At 38.0% G+C, this 12,569-nt stretch overlaps 1 protein-coding gene and 1 pseudogene across 5 annotated transcripts in view; both read left to right on the forward strand.

The window, feature by feature from the left end:
* Positions 1–12,569, forward strand: part of TRIM69 (tripartite motif containing 69) — a 49,171-nt gene that overhangs the window by 23,133 nt on the left and 13,469 nt on the right. The gene's annotated exons all lie outside the window — the stretch shown is intronic.
* LOC125909958 (cell division control protein 42 homolog) lies at positions 1,554–3,335 on the forward strand (annotated as a pseudogene).

The following is a 12,569-nucleotide window of genomic DNA, read 5'->3' on the forward strand; positions in this document are numbered from 1 at the left end:
CACGCTGACCTCAGAGAGCCCGATGCAGGGCTTGAACTCATGAACTGTGAGATCATGACCCAGCTAAAGCTGGACACTTAACCAATTGAGCCACTCAGGTACCCCATACTGATTGATGTTCTTAAAGTCTTATCTAGAGCCTCTACTGAGTCCCAAAACCAAAATCCCAAAAGTGTTTAGAACTACAGAGAAAAAAAGAATTTTTTTCCTGAGTACTCTTCTCAAAATGAAAGGTGGGAAATACTAGGTAATTATAGCACCTGCTCAGTTCATTGAGTTCCAACTTGGACATCCAAGTCTATCTAGAATAAATAAGAGTAGATTTGCTGGCTTGAGATGTCTGCTTGATTATAAAAAGAATGGATTATGGAAATCATTCAGAAATGATGTGTTGCTTCTCTACAATTGCTTCTCTTTTGGAAAATAATCTTTCCTAACCTTCTCACTTCTTTTTTTTTTTTTTTCTGTTTGTTTTTTACAACTTCCTTTTGGGTACATAGTCATACATAGACAGAGGTGGTCACGTAGGTGATATGATTAGAGCAGAGCCAGGAAAGCAACATGTAAAAGAAATTTTGCATACACAAGTCTGAAATTCTGTGATTTAAGATGTATTACTTTGGGGCTGCCTGGGTGGCTCAGTTGGTTAGGCATCCAACTTTGGCTCAGGTCATGACCTTGTGGTTTGTGGGTTTGAGCCCTGCATCAGGCTCTGTGCTGACAGCTCAGAGCCTGGAGCCTGCTTTGGATTCTGTGTCTCCCTTTCTCTCTGCCCCTCCTCAGCTTGTACTCTGTCTCTCCCTGTCTCTCAAAAATGAATGAATGTTAAAAAAAATTTAATGTATTACTTTGGGATTGGAGGGGAAGATCACAGAGTAGGAAAATCCGAGCCCACCAACTTCCATGGACATACATATCAAGGCTGCAAGCACATATAGAGCAACTCTCTCAGAGAATGACCTGGAGCCTAGCAGCCAAAGATATAATTAAAGAGCCACACTGAGAAGGGCAGGAGGGAAAGTCATGCAGTCTGGTTGGAAACCAAACGTTGGTGTGGTGACCTGCAAGGAAGAAGGATAACACGGGCACTGAAGTCCTTCCAGAGAAGTGAGGGGTTCAAGTCCCATATCGGGCACCCTGTGAATCTGCACTGGGGAGATAAGTCCCCATAACATCTGGCTTTGAAAGTAAGTGGGGCTTAACTCTGGGAGAGTTGGAGGGTTATAGGAAACTGAAACTCCATTCTTAAAGGGCCCACAAACAATCTCTCTTGCTCCAAGACCCAGCACAGAGATAGCTGTTTGAAAATCATGTAGCGTATATGTAGGGGCGCCTGGGTGGCGCAGTCGGTTAAGCGTCCGACTTCAGCCAGGTCACGATCTCGCGGTCCGTGAGTTCGAGCCCCGCGTCAGGCTCTGGGCTGATGGCTCGGAGCCTGGAGCCTGTTTCCGATTCTGTGTCTCCCTCTCTCTCTGCCCCTCCCCCCGTTCATGCTCTGTCTCTCTCTGTCCCAAAAATAAATAAAAAACGTTGAAAAAAAAATTAAAAAAAAAAATCATGTAGCGTATATGTGAAGGATATTTATTGATTAATTTTAGGTGTGTGCTCAAAGGGCAAGGATCTGTAGGAACCTTGTCCAGGAAAAGAAGCACAGAAGGCACCATTTTTCTTGCCCTCCTTCAGCCTAGTTGGCTTGATGCTGGCAGGTGCCAGTTCTGACACTCTCCATCTACCTTGCTAGTACAAATTGCCTGTCCCTGTGTTCCCCCACAGACCCACAATGCCCAATCTGCCTCACCAGGTGTTTCCCCCAAGTGGCTGCACCCTCAATCATCACACCAAGCAGGCAGCCTCAGCTGGGACTGGCGCCTTGAAAAGTGACTCCTGTCCTGGGAGGCAGGGGGGCCAGCCCTGCCCACCAACACACCTGCAATGGTCACAGCCAGGCCTTGCAGCCAGCTACACCCAGGACCAGCCACACTCACCAGCATGCTCAAAGCAGTTGCAGCCCAAGCAACAGGAGGGCACATGCAGCCCACACAGGAAATACCGCTGCAGTGCCTGATTCTGATGACCAGGAGGGACTGCATTTCTGGGCCCCACAAGATGACTTCTATATAAGACTACTACCTTCAAGAATAGGAAGTATAGCTGATAACAGACAGACAAAATGAGAAGACAAAGAAATATGTTCCAATGAAAGAACAAGATAAAACCTCAGAAAGAGAACTAAACAAAATGGAGATAAGCAATCTACGTGATAAAGAGTTCAAAGTAATGGTCATGAAGATGTTCAATGAACTTAGAAGAAGAGTGGAAGAACTCTGTAAGAACTTCAACAAAGAGATGGAAAATAAAAGATAGATAGAACCAATCAGAGCTAAAGAATACAATAAATGAGAGTGCTGCCAACACCCTGGAGGAGAAGCAGAGGTCATTACTGAATTTGAAATATTTAAAGTGGATACAAAATTGAATTTGAAATATTTAAAGTGGATACAAAACTGTTTCAGCAATGCAGACAATTAAGTGTGTTGTTGTGGGCAATGGTGCCTTTGCTAAAACATGTCTCCTGATATCCTACACAGCAAATTACCATCAGAGTATGTACCGACTGTTTTTGACAACTATGCAATCACAGTTATGACTGGTGGAGAGCCATATACTCTCGGACTTTTTGATACTATAGGGCAAGAGGATTATGACAGATTACGACCGCTGAGTTATCCACAAACAGATGTATTTCTAGTCTGTTTTTCAGGGGTCTCTCCATCCTCATTTGAAAATGTGAAGGAGAATTGGGTGCCTAAGATAACTCACCACTGTCCGAAGGCTCCTTTCTTGCTTGTTGGGACCCAAAGCGATCTCTGAGATGACCCCTCTTCGACTGAGAAACTTGTCAAAAGCAAACAGAAGCCTACCACTCCAGAGACTGCTGAAAAGCTGGCCCGTGACCTGAAGGCAGTCAAGTATGTGCAGTGTTCTGCACTCACACAGAAAGGCCTAAAGAATGTATTTGATGAAGCAATATTGGCTACACTGGACCCTCCAGAACCGAAGAAGACCCACACGTGTGTGCTGCTATGAACATCTCCCGAGCCCTTTCCATGCAGCTGGTGTCAAGCATCGTACTAAAAGCAATGTTAAATCAAACTAAAGATCAAAAATTAAAATTCGTTTTTGCAATAATGACAAATGCCCTGCACCTACCCACATGCACTCGTGTGAGACAAGGCCCATAGGTATGGTCCCTTTCCCCCTCTCAGTACTAGTTAATTTGAGTAATTGTGTATTGTTAGAAAAGTGGTTAGTACTAGTTTTTGTTTTGTTGTTTCAAAACAATTTTTTTTTTTTTTTGTTTAAAAGCAAGGCATGCTTGTGATGACTCTGTAAAAGACTAATTTGGTTGTTGGGAGCTGCTTCCAGGGCTCCATTCACTCTGCAGAATAATCTGGGACATTTAGGGTTTTTTTGTTTTTGTTTTGGGGGGGGGGTGTATGTGTGGGGTTTGATTTCATTTAGTCATGTTTTTTAAATTCAATAACCATTTTACAGCCCTTAAGGGGAAGAGGACAGAATAACTCCACATTCCACTTCCTAGATCTAGTTTAGAACACTTGTCCCCCACCTGGTGCTCTTAGGAAGGAGTATAGTAAATAACTCATTTAATAACATACTCCTTTTTGAAAGTTGCCTTTTCTCTCTACCCTTTTTTTTTTAAGGGCAGGTAAGCTAGTTTATTAAATGTTATATGGACACATACTTGTACATTGATTCTTATTTGACACTAACTTATGATGAAATTCTTATTCTATGTATCAGTATAATTTGTGATGTGTTAGTAACATTGAAGTGGAGACTATAATACTGTTTATCAGTACTTGAATTTGTTATAACATTTTTCATTACTCTTTTCCCTTATCTTCTTTTTTTAATATGAAATTTATTGTCAAATTGGTTTCGATACAACACCCTGTGCTCATCCCAACAGGTGCCCTCCTCAATACCCATCACCCACCCTCCCCTCTCTCCCACCCCCCATCAACCCTCAGTTTATTCTCAGTTTTTAAGAGTCTCTTATGGTTTGGCTCTCTCCCTCTCTAACTTTTTTTTTTTCCCTTCTCCTCCCCCATGGTCTTCTGTTAAGTTTCTCAGGATCCACACAAGAGTGAAAATACATGGTAGCTGTCTTTCTCTGTATGGCTTATTTCACTTAGTATAACACTCTCCAGTTCCATCCACGTTGCTACAAAAGGCCATATTTCACTCTTTCTCATTGCCAAGTAGTATTCCATTGTGTATATAAACCACAATTTCTTTATCCATTCATCAGTTGATGGACATTTAGGCTCTTTCCATAATTTGGCTATTGTTGAAAGTGCTGCTATAAACATTGGGGTACAAGTGCCCCTATGCATCAGCATTCCTGTATCCCTTGGGTAAATTCCTAGCAGTGCTATTGCTGGGTCATAGGGTAGATCTATTTTTAATTTTTTGAGGAACCTCCACACTATTTTCCAGAGAGGCTGCACCAGTTTGCATTCCTACCAATAGTGAAAGAGAGTTCCCATTTCTCCACATCCTCTCCAGCATCTATAGTCTCCTGATTTGTTCATTTTGGCCACTCTGACTGGTGTGAGGTGATAGCTCAGTGTGGTTTTGATTTGTATTTCCCTGATGAGGAGTGACATTGAGCATCTTTTCATGTGCCTGTTGGCCATATGGATGTCTTCTTTAGAGAAGTGTCTATTCATATCTTCTGCCCATTTCTTCACTGGATTCTTTGTTTTTCACGTGTGGAGTTTGGTGAGTTCTTTATAGATTTTGGATACTAGCCCTTTGTCCCATATGTCATTTGCAAATATCTTTTCCCATTCCGTCGGTTGCCTTTTAGTTTTGTTGATTGTTTCCTTTGCAGTGCAGAAGCTTTTTATCTTCATGAGGTCCCAATAGTTCATTCTTGCTTTTAATTCCCTTGCCTTTGGAGATGTGTCAAGTAAGAAATTGCTGTGGCTGAGGTCAGAGAGGTTTTTTCCTGCTTCTCCTCTAGGGTTTTGATGGTTTCCTGTCTCACATTCAGGTCCTTCATCCATTTTGAGTTTATTTTTGTGTATGAAAGTGGTGTAAGAAAGTGGTCTATTTTGTGTAAGAAAGTGGTCTAGTTTCATTCTTCTGCATGTTGCTGTCCAGTTCTCCCAGCACCATTTGTTAAAGAGACTGTCTTTTTTCCAATGGATATTCTTTCCTGCTTTGTCAAAGATTAGTTGGCCATACTTTTGTGGGACCAATTCTGGAGTCTCTATTCTATTCCATTGGTCTATGTGTCTGTTTTTGTGCCAATACCATGCTGTCTTGATGATTACAGCTTTGTAGTAGAGGCTAAAGTCTGGGATTGTGATGCCTCCCACTTTGGTCTTCTTCTTCAATATTACTTTGGCTATTTGGGGTCTTTTGTGGTTCCATACAAATTTTAGGATTGGTTGTTCTAGCTTCAAGAAGAATGCTGGTGCAGTTTTGGTTGGGATTGCATTGAATGTGTAGATTGCTTTGGGTAGTATTGACATTTTAACAGTATTTATTCTACCAATCCATGAACACGGAATGTTTTTCCATTTCTTTGTATCTTCTTCAATTTCCTTCATAAGCTTTCTATAGTTTTCAGCATACAGATCTTTTACATCTTTGGCTAGGTTTATTCCTAGGTATTTTATGATTCTCGGGCAATTGTGAATGGGATCAGTTTCTATATTTGTCTATATTTGTCTTTCTGTTGCTTCCTTTCTGTTGTTTCATTATTAGTGTATAAGAATGCAACTGATTTCTATACATTGATTTTGTATCCTGCGACTTTGCTGAATTCATGTATCTGTTCTAGCAGACTTTTGGTGGAGTCTATCAGGTTTTCCATGTATAATATCATGTCATCTACAAAAAGTGAAAGCTTGACTTCTCTTTGCCAATTTTGATGCCTTTGATTTCCTTTTATTGTCTGATAGTTGTTGATCATCTCAACAAGTGCAGAAAAAGCATTTGACAAAATTCAACATCCATTCCCCATAAAAACTCTCAACAAAACAAGTATTGAGGGAACATAACTCAACGTAATAAAGCCACATATGACAACCCCACTGGTAACATCATACTTAATGGTGAAAAGCTGAAAGCTTTCCTCTAAGATCAGGAAAAAGACAAGGATGCCCACTCTGACCACTTTTATTCAACATAGTACTAGAAGTCCTAGCCAGAGCAATCAGAGAAGAAAAAGAAAGAAAAAGCATCCAAACTGATAAGGAAGAACTAAAACTGTCTATTTGCAGATGACATAATACTATGCATAGAAAACCCGAAAGACCCCTCCAAAAACTATGAGAACTAATAAATGAATTCAGTAAAGTTACAGGCTACAAAATTATATACAGAAATCGATTGTGTTTCTATATACTAATAATGAAGTAGCAGAAAGATAAATTTAGAAAACAATCCCATTTACAACTGCACCAAAAAGAATAAAATATAAAATACCTAGGAATAAGTTTAACCAAGGAGGTGAAATACCTATCCTCTGAAAATTATAAGACACTGATGAAAGAAATTGAAGATGACACAAATGGAAAGATATATTGTGCTCATAATTCAAAGAATTAATATTGTTAAAAGATCCATACTACCCAAAGCAATCTATAAATTCAATGCAATATCTATCAAAATACCAATAGCATTTTTTATAGAACTAGAACAAATAATCCTAAAATTTGTATGGAACTACAAAAGATCCTGAATAGCCAAAGAAATCTTGAGAAAGAACAAAGCTGGAGATATCACAATCCCAGTTTTCAAACTATACTACAAAGCTACATTAATCAAAACAGTATGATACTGGCACAGAAAATAGACATACAGATCAATGGAACAGCATAGAGAGTCCAGAGATAAATCCTGGCATATATGGTCAATTAATCTATGATGATTAATTGAAGGCAAGCATATACAATGGAGAAAAGATAGTCTCTTCAATAAATGGTGCTAGGAAAACTAGACAGCTAACATGCAAAAGACTGAAACTGGGCTATACCATACACAGATAAAGTCAAAATGGATTAAAGACCTAAATGTAATACCTGAAATCATAAAACTCCTCAAACAAAACATAGGCAGTAAACTCTTGAACATCAGTCTTAGCAATATGTTTTTTTTATCTGTCTTCTCAGGCAAGGGCAATAAAAGCAAAAATAAACAATTGGGACTATATCCAACTAAAAAGCTTCACAGTGAAGGAAACCATCACCAAAATGAAACAAAAACCTGTTAAATGGGAGAAGATATTTGCAAATGATACGAGGTTACTATCCAAAATATATGAAGAACTCATATAACTCAACACCAAACAGAAAAAAAAGAAAAAACAAATAATCGAATTAAAAAATGGGCATAGAAGGTGAATAGACGTTCTTCCAAAGAAGATATACAGATGGACTACAGACACATGAAGAGATGCTCAATATCACTGGGGAACCTGGGTGGCTCAGTTGTTTGGGCATCTGACTTCGGCTCAGGTCATGATCTCACGGTTCATGAGTTTAAGCCCTGCATAAAGCTCTGTGCTGACAGCTTGGAGCCTGGAGCCTGCTTAGGATTCTGTGTCTCCCTCTCTCTCTGACCCTTCCCTGCTCATGCTCTGTCTCTCTCTCTTCAAAAATAAATAAACATTAAATTTTAAAAAAAGATGCTTAATATCATTAATCACCAGAGGAATCCAAATCAAAACCTCAATGAGATATCACTCCACACCTGTCAGAATGACTAGTACAAAAAAGACAAGAAATAACAAGTGTTGGTGAAGAAGTGGATAAAAGGAAACCCTGATGTGCTACTGGTGATAATGTGAATTGGTGCAGCAACACCAGTATGGAGGTTCTTCCAAATATTGAAAATAGAAACACCACATGATCCAGCAATTCCACTTTTGAGCATTTACCCAAACAAAACAAAAACATTAAACATTTATTATTGTTTTTGAGAGAGAGAGAGCATGCACAAGCAGGGGAGGGGCAAAGAGAGAGGGAGAGAGAGAATCTTAAGCAGGCCTTGTGCTGTTAGCATGGAGCCTGCTGTGGGGCCAAACCCATGAACTCAGATATCATGACCTGAGCTGAAACCAAGAGTCGGATGCTTAACTGACTGAGCAACCCAGGCACCCCACAAAAACATTAATTTTATTAAAAAGATATGTTCACTCTTATGTTCATTGGAGCATTACTTACAAAAGCCAAGATATGGAAGCAACTTAAGAGTCCATTAATAGATTAATGGATAAAGAAGATGTGATATCTATCTATATCTATATCTATATCTATATCTATATCTATATCATCTATATCTATATCTATAGATATTGTGACAACATGAATGAACTTAGAGGATATTATGCTAAATGAAAAAATCAGACAGAGAAAGACAAATACTGTATGATTTCACTTATATGTGGAATATAAAAAATTAAATGAACAAACAGGGGTGCCTGGGTGGCTCAGTTGGTTGAAAGTCCAACTCTTGATTTCACCTCAGGTCATGATCCCAGGGTTCTGGGATTGAGCCCTGTCTCCGGCCACACTAAGTGTGGAGCCTGCTTAAGGTTCTCTCTGTCTCCTTCTACCCTGCTCTCCCCTATTTGTGTGCACTCTTTCTCTCTAAAAAATTTAAAAGAGAAAAAAAAAACAAACAAACCCGAACAAACAAAACAAAATAGAAACAGACTTACAGATACAGAAAATCATCTGGTGGTTGCCAGAGGGGAGAAAGATGAAGGGATGGGTAAAATAGAGGAAAGGGATTAAAAGGTACAAACTTCCAGTTATAAAATAAATAAGATATGGGGATGCAATGTACAGCACAGGAAATACAGTTAATAGTATATAACAACTTTGTATGGTGACAGATGGTAGCCAGATTTACCGTGATCACTTTACAATGTATACAAATATTCAATCACTATGTTGTATACCTGAACCTAATATAATATGTATGTCAACTATATTCCAATTAAAAAACATGTTTTAATGTATTACTTTGGGCTACCAGCTCAAAATGGCAGGCTGCACCTACTTGTCCACCTTGTCAAAATCCTAATTTTATAAAATGGGGTGCCTGGGTGGCTCAGTCAGTTAAGTGTCTGACCTTGGCTCAGGTCACGATCTCACAGTTCATGAGTTGGAGCCCCGCATCGGGCTCTGTACTGTCAGTGCAAAGCCTGCTTCGGATCCTCTGTCCTCCTCTCTCTCTGCCCCTCCCCCACTCGCACTCTCTGTTTCTCTCTCTCAGAAATATATAAACATTAAAACAATTTTCATAAAGTATATATACCAAAGAATAAATCCATAACTGTGCTATAACATAGGGAATAGCTAGCAGTGGACCAAAAACATTAGGGACTTTTGCGTGATAATAAAGAAAATGGGATTTAGTGGTATAGAAACCAAACAGCTGAAAAATCTATAGTGCAACAGTAGAAAAACAGAAGATTGCTGAAGTGTTCAGTCTTGACAAAATTCTGTAATGACTCTAAATTTAAAGCCACTTATACTCACAGAAGAATGAAGCTAAAGAAAGGTCAGTTGAGTATCAATTGAGAGATTGGCAAAGATGGACCAATTCAGGCTTATTTTTCACTCAGGCCCCAGATCAAGGTAGTTAGCATTCTTTATTGTCTTTCTTTGCCACTCCTTCACCAAAATTGTAGTTCTTCAAATACCCCAAACTTTATTGAAAAGTCTCAGGTCCAACTCCTTATGTTGGTGCAGGTCTAAGGATTGTTAAATCTGAGTTTTCCTGAGTCTTAGTAACTCTAACCTACCTCAATGCTTTTCTGTTCTATATTCTTTTTTTTTTTGACTTAGGAATTTCTCTTTACTTTCTTGTACACTCAGGTATGCATTTCAAAGGATGTCTGTTACATCTTAATTGGCATTTCTGTGTGTTTTATAGTGGTGGGTTTTCCAGGATAAATGGTTCACAGTATTGCCAGAAATGGAAGTTAAGAGTATATCTTTAAGCATTTTTTTTTAAAAGAAAGGCTGAATAGGGAGTATATTCCATTGGAATAATTTCACTTCCAGGAATAACGGCCCTATTTTGTCCTGACATTTGAATAAAAGTTTGTGTAGACTTCAAATTTTAGGTTCCAAACATTTTCCTCTCAGTACTTTATGGACATTTTCTATTATTTGCATTTAGTGTTGCAGAAGAGAAATCCAATGCCAGTTTGATTCTCATTTCTTTTAGGAAATCTAAATGATCATATAACTATTCAAGAAGTAAATCAGTACTTCCAGATAATACAAAATCAGAAAATAAAGCATCAATTCTAGAAGGTATACTGGTGAGTTTGACCAAATTACTCAAGGAACAGATAATTCTATTATTTTTTCACAGTCTCAGAGAAGAGATAAAGAAGGCACACTCCCCAATTAATTTTATGCAGTTAGTATTACTTAAATAAGAAAACCAGACAAGGATAGCTTTAGGGAAAAAAAAAAAAGAAAAGCAATCTCAGTCATGAACATAGAGGTTGAATCCTAAATAAAATATTACCAAACCAAATCTAGCAGTACATAATTAATATATCATGATCAAGATGGATTAGTTGCAGGAAAAGAAGGTTGGTTTAACATTAAATAACCTAGAAAAATCCTTGCACGTGTGTACTAGGAAACATGTGAAAGAATGTTCATAGTAGCATTGGTTGTATGGCAAAACACCAAAACAGTCCAATTGGCTATCAATAGTAAAATGGGTAAATAAATTTTCATCAATAGAATATTATACAGAAGTTAAAACAAATGATCTTTAGTTCTGTGTATCAACACAGATGAATCTCAAAAATTATGCTGACCAAAGAAAGCAAGTCATAAATACATAAAATATAATTTTGCTCATATAAACATCAAAATAGGCCACAAAGGAAATGATTAACACAAAATTCAGGATAGTAATCATCTCAGGAATATCGGGAGGGGCATATAGGTGATAGAGTGTATGTATATAGATGATTTCTGGGGTAGCTGGCAAGGTTCTCCTTTCATGGCTCTTCATCTATTAAATCAATATGCTATACATTTATTTCATGCTGCTTTCTGTATGTTATGCTTAAAAACTTCTTAAGTTTTAAAAAATTAAGAAATTTTGCTCATTAAAAGATATCATTAAGAAAGTGAAAAGGTGGGGTGCTTGGGTGGCTCAGTAGATTAAACATCCAACTCTTGGTTTTGGCTCAGGTCATGATCTCATGGTTTGTGGGATCAAACCACACGTTGGGCTTTGCACTGCACTGACAGTGTGGAGCCTGCATGGGATTCTCTGTCTCCCTCTCTCTCTCTCTGTCCCTCCCTAACTTGTACTCTCTCTCTCAAAATAAATAAACAATAAAAAAAATCCTTTAAGAAGAAAGAAAGAAAGTGAAAAGGCAAGCCACAGAGTGGAAACAGATATGTGTGATATATGTATCTAATGAGGAACTCATATTTATAATATGTGAAGAACTCTTATGAATAAATAAAAAAGACACTAAATACACACTCCACCAAAAGGGGAGATGAAAATGGACAATTAACATTTGAAAATGGGCCTAATATCCATAGTCATAAGGCAAATATAGATTAAAGCCACAGTGTAATACAGGTACATACCCACCAGAATGGCTAAAGTGAATATGCTAAGTCTTCACAGCACTGGTGGCCGTGTAAATCGATACTGCCACTTAGAAAACAGTGTGTCAGTATCTACTAAGGTGAATGTATGCCAATCCTATGACCCACTCCCACTCTTAGGTATATAACAAGAAAAAATATACATATATATATATACATATATATATATGTATATATATATATATATATATATGTATATTTACATATGAGCAGGAATGTTCTCGGCAACACTGTTTATAATAGCCTCAAACTGGTAACTACCCAAAGGTCTATCAATAGTAGAATGGAGGAATAAATTATGGTATATTCGTGCAATGTAGTACTATACAGCCATGAGGATGGATGGACTACAATTACATAGAACAATACGTATAAATCTCACAAATGTAAGGTTGACAAAAGAAGTCAACAACAAAAGAGTACATAGTACATGGTTGTATTTGTATAAAATTCAAAAACAGGAAAAACTAATGAATAGTGTTGGAAGTCAAGACAGGGGTCAACCTTGATGAGGGATAGTACTTGAAGCAGGCCTCTGGGGGACTTCTGAAATGGTGGTAGTTTTCTGTTTCCTGATCAGGGCCATGATTACACAGATGTGCTCATTTTGTGAAAAGTCACTGAGTTTTATGCATGATTCTGCATTTTTCTGTATATATGTTATTTCTATAATGTGTTCTTTAAAAAGGAGGGGAAAGGCCTGGATGATATTATGGTTGATGATATTATGTCACTGAGGAATCTGATTGACCTTCCAATTCTTTGTACATGACTTGTAAAAAACAAAACAAAACAAAACAAAAAGGAAGTAACTAGTAGAATGGAAATTGAAAGTAAAACTTTTAAACAACACATGGGGAAAGTGGG

The sequence above is a fragment of the Panthera uncia genome, assembly GCF_023721935.1.
Source record: "Panthera uncia isolate 11264 chromosome B3 unlocalized genomic scaffold, Puncia_PCG_1.0 HiC_scaffold_1, whole genome shotgun sequence".
In the NCBI taxonomy this organism is placed as follows: domain Eukaryota; kingdom Metazoa; phylum Chordata; class Mammalia; order Carnivora; family Felidae; genus Panthera; species Panthera uncia.